General features: G+C 40.0%; 1 protein-coding gene and 1 long non-coding RNA gene across 2 annotated transcripts in view; both read left to right on the top strand.

The window, feature by feature from the left end:
• The window catches only part of brinp2 (bone morphogenetic protein/retinoic acid inducible neural-specific 2), a 230,573-nt gene that overhangs the window by 99,440 nt on the left and 114,417 nt on the right, over window positions 1–16,716 (top strand). The gene's annotated exons all lie outside the window — the stretch shown is intronic.
• LOC119011867 lies at window positions 1,243–1,897 on the top strand. The gene is made up of 2 exons (XR_005072288.1): window positions 1,243–1,479; window positions 1,592–1,897. It is a non-coding gene; the product is annotated as an uncharacterized LOC119011867 (long non-coding RNA).

The following is a 16,716-nucleotide window of genomic DNA, read 5'->3' as shown; positions in this document are numbered from 1 at the left end:
GTTTTCATCAAATCAAATGTGTTAATTATCAAAACCTATAACCATAACCATCATTATTCTAACCAGATGATAACACTGGCCATACGCAGCCTTAGTGATTGTAAATCCAAGGCCCTGCTTCTGGATTCTTCTTTGGAAACATAATGGTGGGATAGGTTGGTATACAAACACACTAGCAACCACTGATTGCATCCCATAATCAATGGTTTCCATTCTGTGCATACAACAACAGTATAGGTCAGGTGTGAAAGCAGCTCATTGCGAACCATACTGACATTTGTTGTTAGGTGGCGACCCCTAGTGGTTCTAGTAATTATTACAACAACAAATGAGGAACTTAGGTGAAGTGGTAGAAAGAGTGGCAAGTAGGCATTGGGTGTCGAAGAATGGTAGAATGAATGGTAAGAGAAGCATGCCACTTTGATTCAAGAAACTGCTGTCAAGTAAGGTTCCTTCATGTAAGTAACATAACTTAAGTTGCTTAGGAAATGTTGGTATATTGGCAACATAGTTTTTTTTTTTTTTTTTTAAGCAAAACCAGGATGTTTTCCTGAACCTAACCAATATATATATATATATATATATATATATATATATATATATATATATATATATATATATATATATATATATATATATATATATATATGTATATATATTTTAGAACTGGTTGCATTGCAGCAGTTGTTGTTTTGGAAACAGTAACGTATAGCATTTTGGGACTGACTGACAATACCTATTTAATTGCTTTGGTGGGAGGAATCCTGTCTGTGGTCAGGACTAGGGAATAAAGGGAAATGGTTGAAGTTAAGGCATGTGCGTGGCCTCGGATTAGTATTGATACACATATTGTGACTCATACTTAAAGTCACTGCAGACTTTTTCAATATCCAACCAAGACCATAATCTTTTCTTATGCTTATGTTCATATTGTACATCAAATCCTCAATATTCTGGCATAAAGCAAAATAATTGTCTTGTAAATGAGCTGTATATATACAGTTGTCACAAATGAACATTTCCTAATTATATGATTAGAAAATGTGCTCCAGGCAGCTTTTCTCTTTTCTTCCACAATGTTTTTGCTGTTTCAAGCTAGAGTGTATACACAGAGTCTTGGAAAAAGGGTGAATCTGAGCTGGATTGGCAGGTGGCTGTTTATGTTCAAACCATCTGAAGTCTCTGTGCCCTCTTTTTAAAATTAAACATAGATGCACACTTCTATTCCCCTCAGCAGCTGTTTACTCTTGGATATAAATCAGCTCTCTGTTGCTAAGAATCAAGAACAACAGACTGATCCGTCAGATGGGACTCTGAATGATTTACTCAACGCTAAGATCACTTTTAAATGCAAGAAGACCCTTGCTTTGAATATGACCGGGTCATGACTCAGTCATATGAACCAGTTTCTTGTTGTGTCAGACAAGACTGCTACCTCCCACCTCTCCCTTTCACTATCAGACTGGCTGCCCTCTCCATGTAAGTACATTGCAAAAGCATTGTTCAATTCTGGGACTGTTTTTTTTTTTTTTTAAATTTTGATTGCTGCATCCCCTGCTACCCACACTAACAAAGCACTTGTACATTTCAGCCAGCAAGTCCTACTCAAAGTGTTCATCAAGAACGCTGGCAGACTTCCTCCCAATTTGTATGAAAACAATGACAGTGGCTGTGAAACAAGGCCAGCGGGGGCCTGACAACATGGGCCTCAAGCAAACACTGCCAAACCAGAATGAAATGAATACTTTTTTAGAAAAGAAAAACTGCAAAAGACACTATTTAAAGCAAGGGCTCCATATAGGCAAAACTGTATTAAGTTCCTTTTGTTAAAGGAACACTTGGAACAGTTGGGTTCATTTGTATAGCCTTTTTGTTTCATTAAAGATTTTTGACCTTGCTTGTGACTTACAATACAAATGTTGAACATTTTTAGTGCAGTAATGATAATGCTAATCAGTGTAATCCTAAGTGGAGTAATGAGGACCAACATCATTTCAGGAACATTTTCCAAAATTCAGATCAGTTATGGATGAGTCTGTAATAGAACAATGGATAGATGACTGAGAGACTGGCAGTTCAGGTCAAACTCATTATGATGCAATTAAACCTCAATCATAATCATGTGCTGGTAACTTATTTTGCGCCTCATGTAGAAGGAAGCCTGCAGGAAGAGCAAGAAATGATAAATCCACACGATAAACACTGTGGACACAAACAGTGAGTGCAGGACATGCTAAAAGCACCTCTCTTGTGTCTCTAATTGTCCTCCTTTGACCTTACCTGCTTATATCTGATTATCATTAGGAAAATAAGTGCCGGCAGGCTTTTCTCTGCATTAACTTTACTCAGAGCAAGAGCAAAATTGGCTGCTCTCATTAGCTTTTAATAAGGGGTAATCTAGATGAGAAAACATGTTAGCCGCATTTTCCTGGGCTAACCCTAATCCGTTAAATCCTTTAATATCATCATGGCATGAGTAACATCAGGCATGGGTCTTGATGACTGCCCTCCCCTATGTGTTTGCTATCTTCTATGTTAAGGCTGTCAGCTGCAGAAAAAATTCTCCACATGAGAGGCACTGCATGGAGCTAGGACATATACATCTGAAAAATGATCCTATACTTTGTGCTTGTTATTTCAAGGCCTGTAGCTAGTCTTCTGCCCTTATCTCAACCTGGTGAGAATACAGTCATGTTAGCCTCTGTGATAGCTGTGGTAATATTTTTTACCACAGCTATCACTTTCCGTAAAAATGCAATAGTGATTATTAAGAATGGCCCATGCCATAATGTCAATAGAAACAGAGGCAGAAGCACTGCCTAATTTTCACTTCTACTTCTGCTGGGCTTGAGAAAGATTGGCTGCTGATGAGACACAAGACAGGGATGGAGGTTGGGGGGGTGTTGAGGGCTTAGACTGCGGGCTTCTCTGTTGTCCACAACATCAGAGACATAAAAAGCTTAGCGTGGACAGAGCAGCAGTGCAGAAACAGGCCTGTGGCTTTGTGATGGAAACAGTCAGGAGGCAGCAGCATGTGCAGCAGGAAACACTTGTCTGCTGCCTGCAAGTTTGTGTGTGTGTGTGTGTGTGTGTGTGTGTGTGTGTGTGTGTGTGTGTGTGTGTGTGTGTGTGCGTGTGCGTGAGTGTGTGTGCGTGTGTGTGTGTGTTCAGTGTTTATGTGTGCTGGCTGACCAACACTACTATTACAAATGGACATAACACAATTGTGGGTCACACACACACACACACACACACACACAATCAGTGGGGTCTTTGCAGTTGATTTGTCATGATAAGCTCTATATTTCACAAAGGAATGAAACAAGAGAAGCACCAAAAGCTGCACACTTTGCCACCGGTCTTAAACGCATGAGAGGGGGAGCGATGAAGACAGCTAAGAGATAAACACAGTCTAACACTGAGAGAGAAATATGCTTTTTACACTGAAAGAGCAAGACAAAAGGCCAGACGGTATCTTTCAAAGCATGTTTTTTTCTTTGTTACACAATAATGATTTTAATATTTTTCTACAGATAGTGCCTGTCAGGGCATGGCAGACAACAAACGATTCACTCATATAAAAACAAAAAAAAAACTACTCAGTGCTGAGTGTGTTGTTTTCTTATGAAGGAGAGGGGTTTGGGTGTTTACGTAATTATATGATATAACTGAAATATACAGTTGGCACTGTTGTCATTGTTATCATGATATGAGACTATGTATCGTCTTAGGTTTTGGATATTGTTACATCATGACATCACGTCTTGTCTCTTCTCACTTTTAAAGGTGGCATTACAATTCAGTGATGTTTACTGCAATTTTTCTTACCAGACTGTTCAACATATTTTAATACTTGTCTTTACCCAGTTAGTCAACATATCCACATTCCTAATGATTGATAACAATGATCACTGAATATTAATTTGAAGGCTCTGGTTGTTATTGTCTGAAAAAAAAACTGTATTTTATTACCATTCCCACCATTTTGCCTATAGCCCATACATTGTTTTTCGACCACTCAACATCAGAATTCAAAATGATGTATTTCTCTTCACACTAACACTCCTAGCAGCCATAGATAGGAACGCAGACTTGTTCAGGGGGAATAAAGAAAGGGCTTGATAGTTATTTTCTCTTTCACTGTGAAAAGTGTATAGAGATTATGAATAGCAGCTTTTCATTGGATTCCTCTACTTGCTGAATCTTTTGTGCATATAACAATTGATGTTGGTGATGACATACGTGGATTACTCTATGGTTGTGTGGCTGAAAGTGTAACAAACATAAACAAAGGATAACAATAAGGTATTCTTCTTTCTTGTATTTCAATAAATTACTGTAATAGTGAATTCAGTTCAATTCAATGCAATTCAATTCAAACCACTTTATTTGTCCCCAAGGGGCAATTTAAAAGGCATGAGGATTAGCATCAAAGAAGAAGAAGAGGTTTTACTTCATACTGTCCGTATCACATAATAACTAGTTAATACCTTTGATTTCTGTTTGGTTTTTAGAATTCAATGATTCTACGTGTAAAAAAAAGAAAATATTGCATAATCAGACTTCCTCAGTCCACTGTTTTGATTTTTACAAAAAAAGATGACAGGAACATCAACAACTAACCTCCCCAGTCACCACCAAGGAGAAACAGCTTTTGTGTACATTTCAGAATTCAAGTAAAAATTAAGGCTACATTAGGGGCCAGTGTAATGAATTAACCTTTTGTGCTCAGGGAGAAAGCCATAATGAATGATGCATTACCTTTTTAAAATGAACCCAGTGGGGACTTTTGTGAAATAAAGTGTCTGTAAAGCAGCAGGTGAATATAAATGAGACCTTGTCCTTAGAAAAAAGGAAGCGGTATAAATTGATGCAAAGTGAGATTTCACATTAACCTTTAATATGAGGTACTGAGTATCAAAAAGAGGTTTGGCCATTAAAAATGCAATTCAAAGCTCAATCCGTCAAAACAATATGTTTTAGAAGGAGAGGCTGTGAGAGAGAGAGAGAGAGAGAGAGAGAGAGAGAGAGAGAGAGAGAGAGAGAGAGAGAGAGCACCTGTCCATTAGGCCTCTAAAATAAATGTTCAAAGTGTTACTGAAATGCTTTTAGTTCTTCAGAGTTCACATAAAACTCTTGGGGAACTTTTGGGGTGTTCCCGGTCTGCAGCGGTCAGTATCTATGGTGATTTGGCGACAGGGTCATTGAAGCACGTGGGGAGCGAAGGCTGGCCCGTCCAGTCCAATCCAGCAGATGACCTACTGTTGCTCAAATTGCTGAAGAAGTTAATGCTGAAGGGGGACCAACGCATTATTAGGCAGGTGGTCATAATATGCCTGATTGATGTAAATACTATATGTATATCTAAACTTTTCCTCACAACTGTATGTATAAAAACATTCACAGAACCCTCTTAAACCAGTTACACGGTATACAGATCACTTCTAGACTGTTGATCTATATTTTCTACACCTGCAGCAGATTTTTTTTACACAATGTCCACCAAAGTCCTTAATAAACTTCAGTATAACAGTAACAGTAACAGAACTCTGCTGCTTGCCTGTTAACTGCCCACATCATTCCAGTCCTGCAACAATCACCTCCACCGGTTTCTCATCCAGCAACAAAATCAATTAAAACTCCTTCTCGTTACTCACTAAACCTATCAAAACTACATCCCCTCTGGCTTACCAGCCTTCTCACTCCTTCTCACACCAAGCTCACTCTAGGCTTCTCCAGATAACGACCTTGAAGGCCAGCATGCAGGCCCTTCTCCATAGATGTTCCAACACCCACATGTGTATTCATAAACACTATAAAACAAGATGGCAATTAGCCCGTGTCTGGAATAAGCCAACATGTTTAACCCACTTGGGATGCAAACAGACTGCTTCAAATTGGAGCAAAGTGTATCACACAGTTCACTAGGGTCTACTGACTCCCACCTGTCCAGTATTTCGGAGCAGTAACAGCCCGTAAGCTGCTTTAGATGAGAATGTAACACTGACAGGAAACATTGCATCTGCAGAAACAATAATTTACTTTTGATTATTTAAGTACATTTTACTGGTTCTTCTTAATGAGACAGAACTTCAGCATACTGTTGTTTTTACACAGGATAAAAGGGCTGATAACCAGCAGCTGTATGTTTCATGATTATAATTAGTCCGTTCTCATCAGAAAATCAAACATTTAAGTCAACTGTGAAAGCAGCTTATCACAACCAAGAATTAAGTTTGTTGTTAGGCAGTGATCTCTTGTGGCTGTAGTTATTATCACAGTAGCAAAGGAGGATGTCAAGTGATGTTGGCTGTCACCCAAGAAACCGTGATTGGTGTCAACCATGAATTATGTTTCTGAAGCCTTCTGCCTCAACCTTTTCATAAATATACTAAAAACCTAACTTAACTAGATGATTGCCTAAACTTGATCAAGTAGTTTTAGTGCCTAAACCTAACTAAACTATTACTATGTTCTTTTGGGAGTCAAGCTGGTTTTCTACTCTGTGTACTATTATAGTGTCAATTAAACATTTTTTTTTTAAATACCGTCATGAAGTGTTAATCAACTTATAATGCAGGACATATTGTGCAGGACATTTTATTCACAGGTATTTCTAATATGCTGTCCTGCTCACAGATTTAAAGGTCCCATATTATAAAAAACAGGTTTTCTCTGGTCTCTACATATATAATGTGGTCCTCCCTGAGCCTGCCAACTCCCAGAATGAGGAAAACAAGTGATTCTTGCATGGTCTCTGCAGCCCACCCACTGGTAACACGGAGCTCCTACAGGCTGTTCAGATTCAGCTCCTGTCGTTACGTAAAGAAAGGAGTCATTATCATAGGCCGACCTCCTCTGCAGGGTGATAGGAGATATCTGAGAGGGGGGCGTTCATCCCTGAGGTGAAGTTCGGTGTGTCCTCCGGTGAGACAGTATTATTTCACAATGTCGTCGCTCAGAGCTAGACATGCAAATAGCTCTGTTGTTGGTTCTATAAATCAACATCAGTGCCTATATTCTGTCCCAGCTACACAACAACAGAAGAGACAGTGGCTGTGTTTCATATTTTAAGACAACTTGCCGGCTACAGTTCGTGTTAGCTTGTGTGTGTGTGCTTATCGCTTCACATCGGACTGCTTCAGTAATGAGGGTCAGTACAAAGCTGGCTTTGCCTCAACACTGACCCTCGTAAAAGGATCAGTCCCACCCATCTGGACCCAGCAACTGCACCCGAGCCACCGAAACGTGTCGCTGCGGTTTGATAGTATTTATAGTTGCCTACGATTATGGTGAAGTCAGCTGGAAACTGGCTAACTAGTTAGCTCCCCTTTGGTCTGCTATGCAATGGTGTTTGAAGCGAGTTCAATGTTAATGATATTACGATGTAGCTTGGTTGTCACAGTAAAAAGTCTGGAAACCTGCAGACTGGAGACAGAGACGATGTGAACGGTGTTCTAGAGTTTGGAGACTGAGTTGGAGACAAACACAGCTTTCGCTAGCTGTTAGCCATTAGCTTCATGGTAGTAAATGTAACAACACATACAAACAAACTAACATTATGCAGCCACAGAGTCTGTACTTCTTCAGGAGCCTCTCCTTCTGGGTTCCATTCTGGGTCAAGAGCTATAGCAATTTTATACATTTCTGACAAAACATAGATGTTATGGCTGGTCTGTTGTAAAGGGATCATTACATTTTACAAGTGTACCTGATAAAGTGGCCATTGAGTGTATAATGAGAAAAGATGAAATACAGACCGGCAGCTAGAGGAGTTTTTATAAACTGACATGTATACAGGTCTCTCAGTGGAGTATGTTTGGATTAACAGTACATTTTTTTGTTACATTTATATAACGAATGAATGCTTCCCTCCACAAAACAGTATTTTAATGTCATTTAAATGTACTATAATCGCTTTCATTCTTGTGTTACTTTGACTGATTTCATGCTGTTTGGAGGTTTGTGAGCCGAAACAGGAAGCTGAAAAATGGAAATAAACTGATTCCTACTTTGTAAATACATCATGCACCCACATTAAAGTGCATATTGACTAACAAGAAGGTACACAAGTTGTAGTGAGAGAGAGTGAGAGTAAGAGATGGCATCTACACTTCCTACTTTTGATGTGCAGATTCCCAGTAGGACCCAGTGTGAAATGTGGAGACTTATTTTACCAAGTCCCTTTGAGAATAATCAGGACACACACACACACACATACACACACACACACACACACACACACACACACACACACACACACACACACACACACACACACACACACCAGTGTCTAACACACATATAAACCTACAGCTGTCTGCTGTGTGTGTTTGCATGTGTGTTAGTGTGCCTGAGAGACAGAGGAAGAGAGAGATGCTGAAAAAAGAACTAGGAGCTACACAGAGACAATAAAACATCAAAAAGAGCTTTCCTTCAAAGAAGATTACGATAGATATCACACTGATGGAATGGAAATCCGGGTAATATTTTTCTCTTTTTTTCATCATCAAAAGATTAGGTTTTCTGAATAAAACAGTCCCCCCCCCCCCATCCACAGCAACGCACAATCAAATTCTCTCCCACCAGCTTTGTGACAAGAAATAAAGAGTGATGAGTCCTTTAGACGTCACTGATGTTACGTAACTTGTGCTGCAAGACTCAATGTATGGTCTTTTCCTAAACCTAACTAAGTTGTGGTGCCTAGACCTTACCAAGTGAAGCTCGATTTTGAAAGTCTAACCAAATGTACAGGCATATTATGTATTATTGCTAAGACGACCACAGAGGCCTCCATGTGAAAAACTGGCACTAGAGGGATAGTTACAGTGTCATAACCTGAAGCCTATGCTACTGCACATGCTGCCATTTTTGACAAGTTGGGAGTGAAAATGTGATGAAATGGTTGTAGTGAAGGAGTGAATGTTTTGAAGATTTGATTGTAGTGTAAAGTAATAGGATTTTATTTTTTGACATAGTTAGCCTAGGGCCTGCATACTTCAAGCATCTCAGAGTAGGAAATCACCCCTAACTGTCAAAAAACCTTGTTGGTCCTACTAGCCATTTTTAGACAGAGCAACAAGCCGCCAATTTGCCCGTCCATTTGGCGGCTCGGTCCGCGATTTTAGACAGAAGCTGGCAAACTGGGGGTCTGTTTTGGTCCGCTGTGCCGGCATCTGTGTGAGACTCGTGGAGGTGTCAATGACCTGCACTGTGTGTGCAACCCACAGCTGGGGAGTTTTAAAACCAAGAAACATCAGCGGACATTAAGGTGAACATCTGGACAGCTGCAGAGGTCCAGGAGATGCAGCGTCTCCTCGGTCTCTGTAGCTGTTTGGTTGTGTTAGCTTGTTGTTGTGTAGGCAAGTTAAGGACGGTCACTACTTTAAAATTAAAAGCCCCCCACTAAGATCCCAGTTCTAAACTCTGATAGGGTGCAATGTAAAGCTCTTATTTTGAAGACAAATTCGTTGTCACTGTTCACAACCCAACTGGAGCTTCACGTCACGTCACATGTTTACGCCTGCCTCAGAGGCGGCTTTTGGAAAAGGAGGAATATTACGCCTCGGTTTTAGAAAGACAGGCCAGCACATTGCTGCCCTTACCTTGGAGCAAATGTGCAGCTTTTTCCATCTAAAAAGGGCTACTTTTAGGAATAGCAATAAGAGCATTTTGCCAACTTTCTTAACTTAGGAAATCACCACTGTCTTTGCTCATATTTAGGAGTGCTCAAGAGGAATCCTAACCTCTTGAGATGGCAATCAGCCAGAGAGGCAAACAGAGATGGGAATACATGGTGTCCCTGCAGAAGCTGATGTCCTCACAACTGTATACTTGTTTGTAATAGGGGTGAAATGCAGCTGTGCAACAGTAATGATTCTTTTAGAACAACTTTGGCAGACATGAATTAAACTTTGATTCTAAAGACAGTGGGCATGACCAGGGCTGTCAGTGAATGCTGGCTAAAATTTGTTTGAATGTAATCCTGTCACCCTGGCTGGATATCAAATGTATTGCTGAGAATATCTCAAATTAATTACTACAGGTAAATACATTTTAAAGGGTTTTTTATCCTTATACCTTATTTTTCATATAATATATAATTTGATAATTTTTTTTCATTCATGTATGAATGTGGCACGGGGTAGAGCCACATGTCGCATGTTGCATGTTGGGTGGGAAAGATACTGAACTTCAAACTGCTCCTGATGGGCTGGTTGGCAGCATACATAGCAGCCACTGCCATTAGTGTAAAAACTAGCTGAGGGTTAAATGTGCATAGGACACAATCAGCAGGCAGGACATGATAGCTGCAGCTAACTTGCTTAATAAAGAGCCTGCTGATTAGTGATTGGCACCATGCAGTGGGCATAAGGGTTCGGGAAGGCGGTTATAACCAGAGGGGAGTTCCCTTATGAATTTTAAATTGAGGGAAGCAAGAAAATATGTGGATGGACAGAAGCCAAGAGGCAGAGCTGAGGTGGCATAATGAGTCTTCCTGATTTAACTTTTGCTAAGATCCATTTATCTGATTTATACATTTCAAACTCTTGCCGGTGGACATCAAAATGTTGCAGTCTGTCAGGAATGCTAGATGAATTATGGAAATATTGCTCAGTCCAATATTTGCAATGACCAGTTATGAAATACCTCCAAAATGTAAAGGAAAGCTAATTTCCTCCCCCACTCAAAAACACTCTGAGTACTTCTGACAGTTATCATTCATTGTCCACTGTTGTCTCAACAATAGGAGTTTCTCACTGCTCTCTACAGCATGCCAATTTAATAGTCTTGGTTTTTCTTTCCTCTCTTTCTCTTCAAATCAAAATATTTTATTTGTTCCCAGGGGGCAATTAAAGGCACGTGGAGTAGTTGTACACAGACACAAAACAAGTCAGATAGAATAAAGCAGACTAAACAAATTATATTAGATATTTACAGTATTTACATGAGGTGCAAAATATCAGAGGTATGTTGAGTTATGCATGAAGAGGCAGAAGCAAGTTAGTTTAAATGTGAAAAATGCAATAGAGAGGAAGGGGAAGTGAGAAATCAACAGGTTACTTATGTTCTGTTTTGGAATTGTCCAGTGAGGGGTACTGGGGGTCAGGGGTGGATGGGCGTTTAGGAGCTGAGCAGCCTTGGGAAGGGGAAGGTTGCTCTCTTCCTCTGTATTCTGCAGCTCGGGCAGCAGAGCCGACGTCCTGAGGGGAGCCGCTCAAACGCTGGGAACAGAGCGTGGGAGGGGTCCTGAAGGATCCTGCACTCTGGCCTCAGAGTTTGCTGCTTGCACATGGTGGAAAACTCTCTGACCGGCAGTCCACTGCTTTTAGAGCAGACTTTGACTGTGCTCTGCAGGCTTTGCAGACTTATGGCTTGGAACCAGCAGGTGATGGAGAATGTGATGACATGTGCTATGAAGGAGTAATAAAACATCCCAGGAATGTTCTCACCGACCCTGAAAGTGTGAAAGCTTCCTCAGGAATACTGTCTCTGCTGGTATCTCCTGAGGATCTGCTCAATGTTTGAAGCAGTTCAATCATACTTTTAAAAATTGTGCCCAGGTATTTGTACTCTTCCACAGTCTCTTCTCAACTACCCCTGATATAGTCTGCCACTGCCAAACCAGTTTGAATTAATTAAATGTGCATTTGCCTTGAACCTCTCTGTTCATTTCCTATTTCCGAGGGGACTACAATAACTCTGGATGCACTTCTATAGACCTACAACTGATCGGCGCACCAAAACACATCACGTAGCGCTGATCAATCCTGGAACCCACTGGCTACTGCCTGTCAACAATTTAGTAGTAGAAACGAGCTCATAAAAAGCTAAATTATTGTTAGACAATGGCTGATGGGTTTTGTGACGTGCATTTTAACTAATGTGTTCCATCTCCTTTGCTCTCCACAGGGACTGTTCACCTACATTCAACCAAAGACTGCCCAAGTGACAAAGCAGAAACATTACCACTACCAAAGTCCTGCCGCTTGCTCTCAGATTATGCATTTTAACAACATCAAACAAATCACTTGTCAACAACATCACTTGCCAACCTTTATAGAAGTTGGAATGTTTAAATCTGCCGTGTAGATATGATATGAGTGAAGGGTCAGCTGGGTTGTCTAGTTCTCATTTCCAATTTTATCAGAAACAGACTTTAGACCTTTTTGGTCACCATAACCTGGCCGCCCATGCTCAAATGGCCACAGACTATTTATAAAGTATGTCAAATGGTGTGTTGCACAAACTCATTTGCCTGAAGGAGGGGGATCTGAAATACTAACATTTTAATCACATTAAAGTGCTGAAAAACAAACTAGCTCCCCATTACTGCACTAAGAACCTGCGTTAAGAAGTGTTTAGTGTTTAAAGCCAATACTGATCTACTTCCAGGAACAGTCAGAACTGAGCGCTTAGGTGGAGGATCAGTACATGTCAAGTCTGTGCTCGTCATTACCACTGAAGTTATTTTTGGTGTGTATCTTTTTTTTCCACGGTCAGTTGACAGTTTCAATTTGGCTGCCTCTCATCTATCTACATTTTTGTCACATATCCAGCAACGTTTTCCTGACTCTCCTCGCTAACACACAGTTTGAAAACCCTGCAGTACTTTCCTTGTAATTAGCCTGCCACAGCCTGTAATCGATACACTTGCACTATTTGGTTGCGCACGATTTCTTTCTTTTTTTCAAAGTAGAAAAGTAAAATGTTATTGTACATTGCTGCCATGTTCGCTGGCATCAGATTTAAAAATAAAAAATAAATAAATCTAGCAGAGTTACATAAGCAGGTTGACAGCTTATTGCTTACTGCTGTGTCTGGATGCAGGATGACTCATGATCTGCAAATCAGTTTTTACATTCTATCTTGAATTGTGTTACAAAATGTGTAAGTGTGCCAAAAAACAAACAAAACAAACAAACAAACAAAAACAATAAACACAACAATTATGATAATGAATTCTATACAATCTACCGCAAATGCAACAGAACTCTGGGCCAGAACCTTGTCTGTAATTCCACTTTCACTTAAACTATCCCAGAAACAGCCACAGGCCTTTACTAACCAGACCTCACCTTTCTCTCCACTTACCTTCATGTATGGCCTTAACTTACTGCTGAAATCATGATTTTACTGCATTACATTTGCTTTGTTCAGGCTTATCCCTCCCTCTCAGCATCCACTGACAAATCTCTGGGTGGAATAAACTCTCCAGTGGAGAGATAGCAGAAGCCAAACGGCTTACTTAGCAACTGATTTTGAATCAGCAGACAAAAGTCTTCCCAAACAGTGGAACATAGAGGCTGGGCTGAATGTATGTCCAAATATTACCTGAGGTAAGAGACAAAGAGAGTGATGGGGAGCCAGGCACAGAAAACAGAGAGTGAAAAGACAAGGGGGAAAGGAATTAACAAGAGAAATAAAGAATAGTGAGAACAAGAGAAAAAAGAAGAGTGGAAAGGGGTAGAGAAAGAAAGAAGTGTGTGCATGTGTGTGTGTGCTTGTGTGTTTTCCCTTCTGTTGGAGAACGGAAGACAAATTGACCATATGGATAAGAGCAGACGGTAGCCAGGTTGTGCTAAGAACCAGTTAGTTCTACCACATTGTGTTGTTTGGCAGTAAGCCTAATGGTTAGCACACTGGGAACTGGCAAACTAATGGAAACAAGCAAACTGCCACAGCACAGACTTTTTAAGGCTTCTAGGACACTGCAAGGTGCATGTCTGGCACAGTTTGATCCACTAACGCTGCAGAGCGATGGCTGCATGCAAGTAGATTATGATAATGTAATTAAATAAAAAATGCTATGTAGAGATGCCAGAACAAATACAGACAGGTTGGACATGTGGTCAGTGTGGATTTAGGGCTCCATTTATGTTTCCATGCATTCAAATATAGCCCAAGAAACAAAATGGATTCTATCCTGAAACGGTTTCAGACATCCTTTGGTCACAAACGTGAACAACACATGAAAGCAATAAATAAATGCAGTCCTTAACCTTACAAAGTCACCAATGTGCTTTATTATCCTAAACCTTTCAGTGACTTATGTACAGTAGGTTTTATAGATAGATAGATCGATTGGGGTCAGTGTAGTGACATACACTGTGACACCCAGTGTCGTATATTGGCTGTACTGGAGAGAATTATAGGTTATTCCTCAGTGAGGGAGCTGACCATATAAAGGTGTAGTAATTGAGTGGCAGACACAATGAAGTTCAAAATTAAACTGAATTAAAAGTTAAATTAAAAAGTAAAGATGTACTTGGATCATAGGTTGCATAGCAAGAATAATACAGAAGCTAAATACAGAAAAAAAAAAAAAACAAATAGATAAAACAGAAATTCTCATCTCATTCTTCATCCTACAAACGGCTGTACCGATGATACACTGAACCTAAATGAAGTTTGTTAATCTTGATATAATTTAAAGATCATGTTGTTTTGCATTTAAAAGGATTCCTGTTTTACTGCCCTCAATCTTGCCTGATTTAAGTGTCTTTCAGGAGAAAATTAACTTGAACTACAAATACAGTTTCTTATAAACCCCAAAGTAGAAGGGACAGAGTAGAAGTAGGTGGACAAGTGTTTGCAGGTCTTTCTTTCAGGCTGCATACAGCACCAACAACCTTCACCAACAAGGTAGGACAGCCTCTATGGAGCTTGAGAGGTGAAACCAAGTGCAAAAAAAGTCCACAAAACACTCACTGCACCACCCGCCATTGCTCGTTAAGCTTATTGCTTTGAGCCCACAGTAATGACTGGAGGCGACTCAGATGGGCCTATAAATATTTTCATCAACTCAACTCTTCTCTCATTTGGACCAAGGATGGTTGGACGGAAAGAAGAACAATAAAAGTGAGGGGGGTTTTAAAATGAGGGGGGCATTCCCCCAGTGGAAATGATGCCCTTGCCACCATGAACAAATTAGGTGTTGCTGTTTGGGTGAGGCTGAGGACAAGGACAACAAGCTCGTGCATCTTCTAAGCAAAATGATGAACATATTGGCGACAAAATTCCCATGCCAGGCTCTATCTCACTGACTTTTCAGTTTAAATGAAATATGATTAATCCTGCGATAATCAATATTTTTATACAAAGTTAATTTAGTTGGTTAAATAGATACAGATAATGAAGACTCACTCTGCCTGAGCTTGTTAGCTTGCTTGTTGTTATCTGTCAATTACCTATGATAAAAAGGTGTATGACCACATGGGCAAAAAAACAACTACTGCTCCTTTTAAAAAAACAACATCAGAAAATTCTTTATCTGTTTCTCTACCTGTGTTAGTCCAAAATCAAATGTATTCTGAGAAACCAAAAAAGAAATTATGAGGAAAAAACTTTTTGTTTTCAGGTGATGATTTTCATCTTCCTCACCAACTAGACGCTAACTTCATTTGCCGTTTGCTTCTGGGGTGCAAGTTCTGTACATAACAGGCTTATTAGAGCTTTATGCTGAAAACAGCTGCCTGCTGCTGCTGGAAAACAAGATTGAGGATAGAGGTGAAATTGGATCAACACAATAGTTTTGCTGTAAAACCACAAACTAAGAGAGGTTGACAAGCTCTTTAAAGGTGCACAAGTGGGTCTCCCTGAGCTCGTCTGCACAAAAACCTCACACATTATCCTTTGATTCATTTTTTTTTTTTTTTTTTTTTATCAGAGCTTTAATTCTCTAAGTTCAGACCATCCATTTATATACCTGAACTAAATTGCTATTTCTTCATTAAAAGATAGCCATAGATTGACTGCTCTCACTCTTAACCTGGAAGGTTGCTTTAAACAATATAGTCAATGAGTCAATTTTGAAGTAATATGGCAGTGGCTGGCTCCTCTTAGAAGGCCAATGTATTCATCAATATCACCATCATTAGGTTCTAATAACTTTCATATACTGCAGACCATGGTGGCTTGGGGGCAGCAGACAGACTTCAGACCATACTAGTGCACCAAAATTGGATTGTAATTAGCCCTCATACCCACATGTGTGCACATCTCTTTGTGAGGTATGTGATTGTGCTGGCGAAACGGCACTGCATCAACTCACTGTGATAATAAGAAACATCGGATCTTTGTTTTCACACGTACTTATTCAATTATTCCATCCAAGCTGGGGAAAAAAACCTCACAAACAAACTCATTCTCATTGATTCAGCAGATTTTTTCGTGGGGGAAATGACTCCAGGGCAATACAGTAGGAAATGAAATAACCTGCATTTGTATGCTTGCTACCAATGGACTCTCTCTTTTCATTTAGCAAGCGTCAATTTGAATTATAATTCCGAGGTTCAGTCTCTATTCACTGAGCGGAGGGTGGGAACTGGTGGCGGTGGAGGTTAGAGTGGGGGGCAGAACGGTCCGTTGGTGTCTCTCTAATGCCTGGTCTCATTTGGTCGAAATTGTCCCTATTACAAAATAAGAGAACGAGACATGTCTCTGTTTTGCTTTTGTCTGCAGCCTGAGTTATTTCATTTTCTGATAAAGCAAATTAGGTTTTCTGACAGGGTATGTTTAAGTGGCAAAGTGGCAGAAGAGAGAAGAGAAAAAAATGTGTCAAATGAAGAGGACCATTGAGGATGGACCAGAAAAAGGAGAGGCACAAATGAAGAGAAAGTGCTAAATACTTTACGATGCATTATTCAGATACGTACAAATAATGCACATTTGTTGCATCAGTATTCTTTCCCGCCCCTCCCCCACCTGACCTGT

The sequence above is a fragment of the Acanthopagrus latus genome, chromosome 21 (genome assembly GCF_904848185.1).
Source record: "Acanthopagrus latus isolate v.2019 chromosome 21, fAcaLat1.1, whole genome shotgun sequence".
NCBI lineage: Eukaryota > Metazoa > Chordata > Actinopteri > Spariformes > Sparidae > Acanthopagrus > Acanthopagrus latus.
Note: the sequence above shows the minus strand (reverse complement) of the source record. Positions and strands in the feature narration are given on the sequence as shown.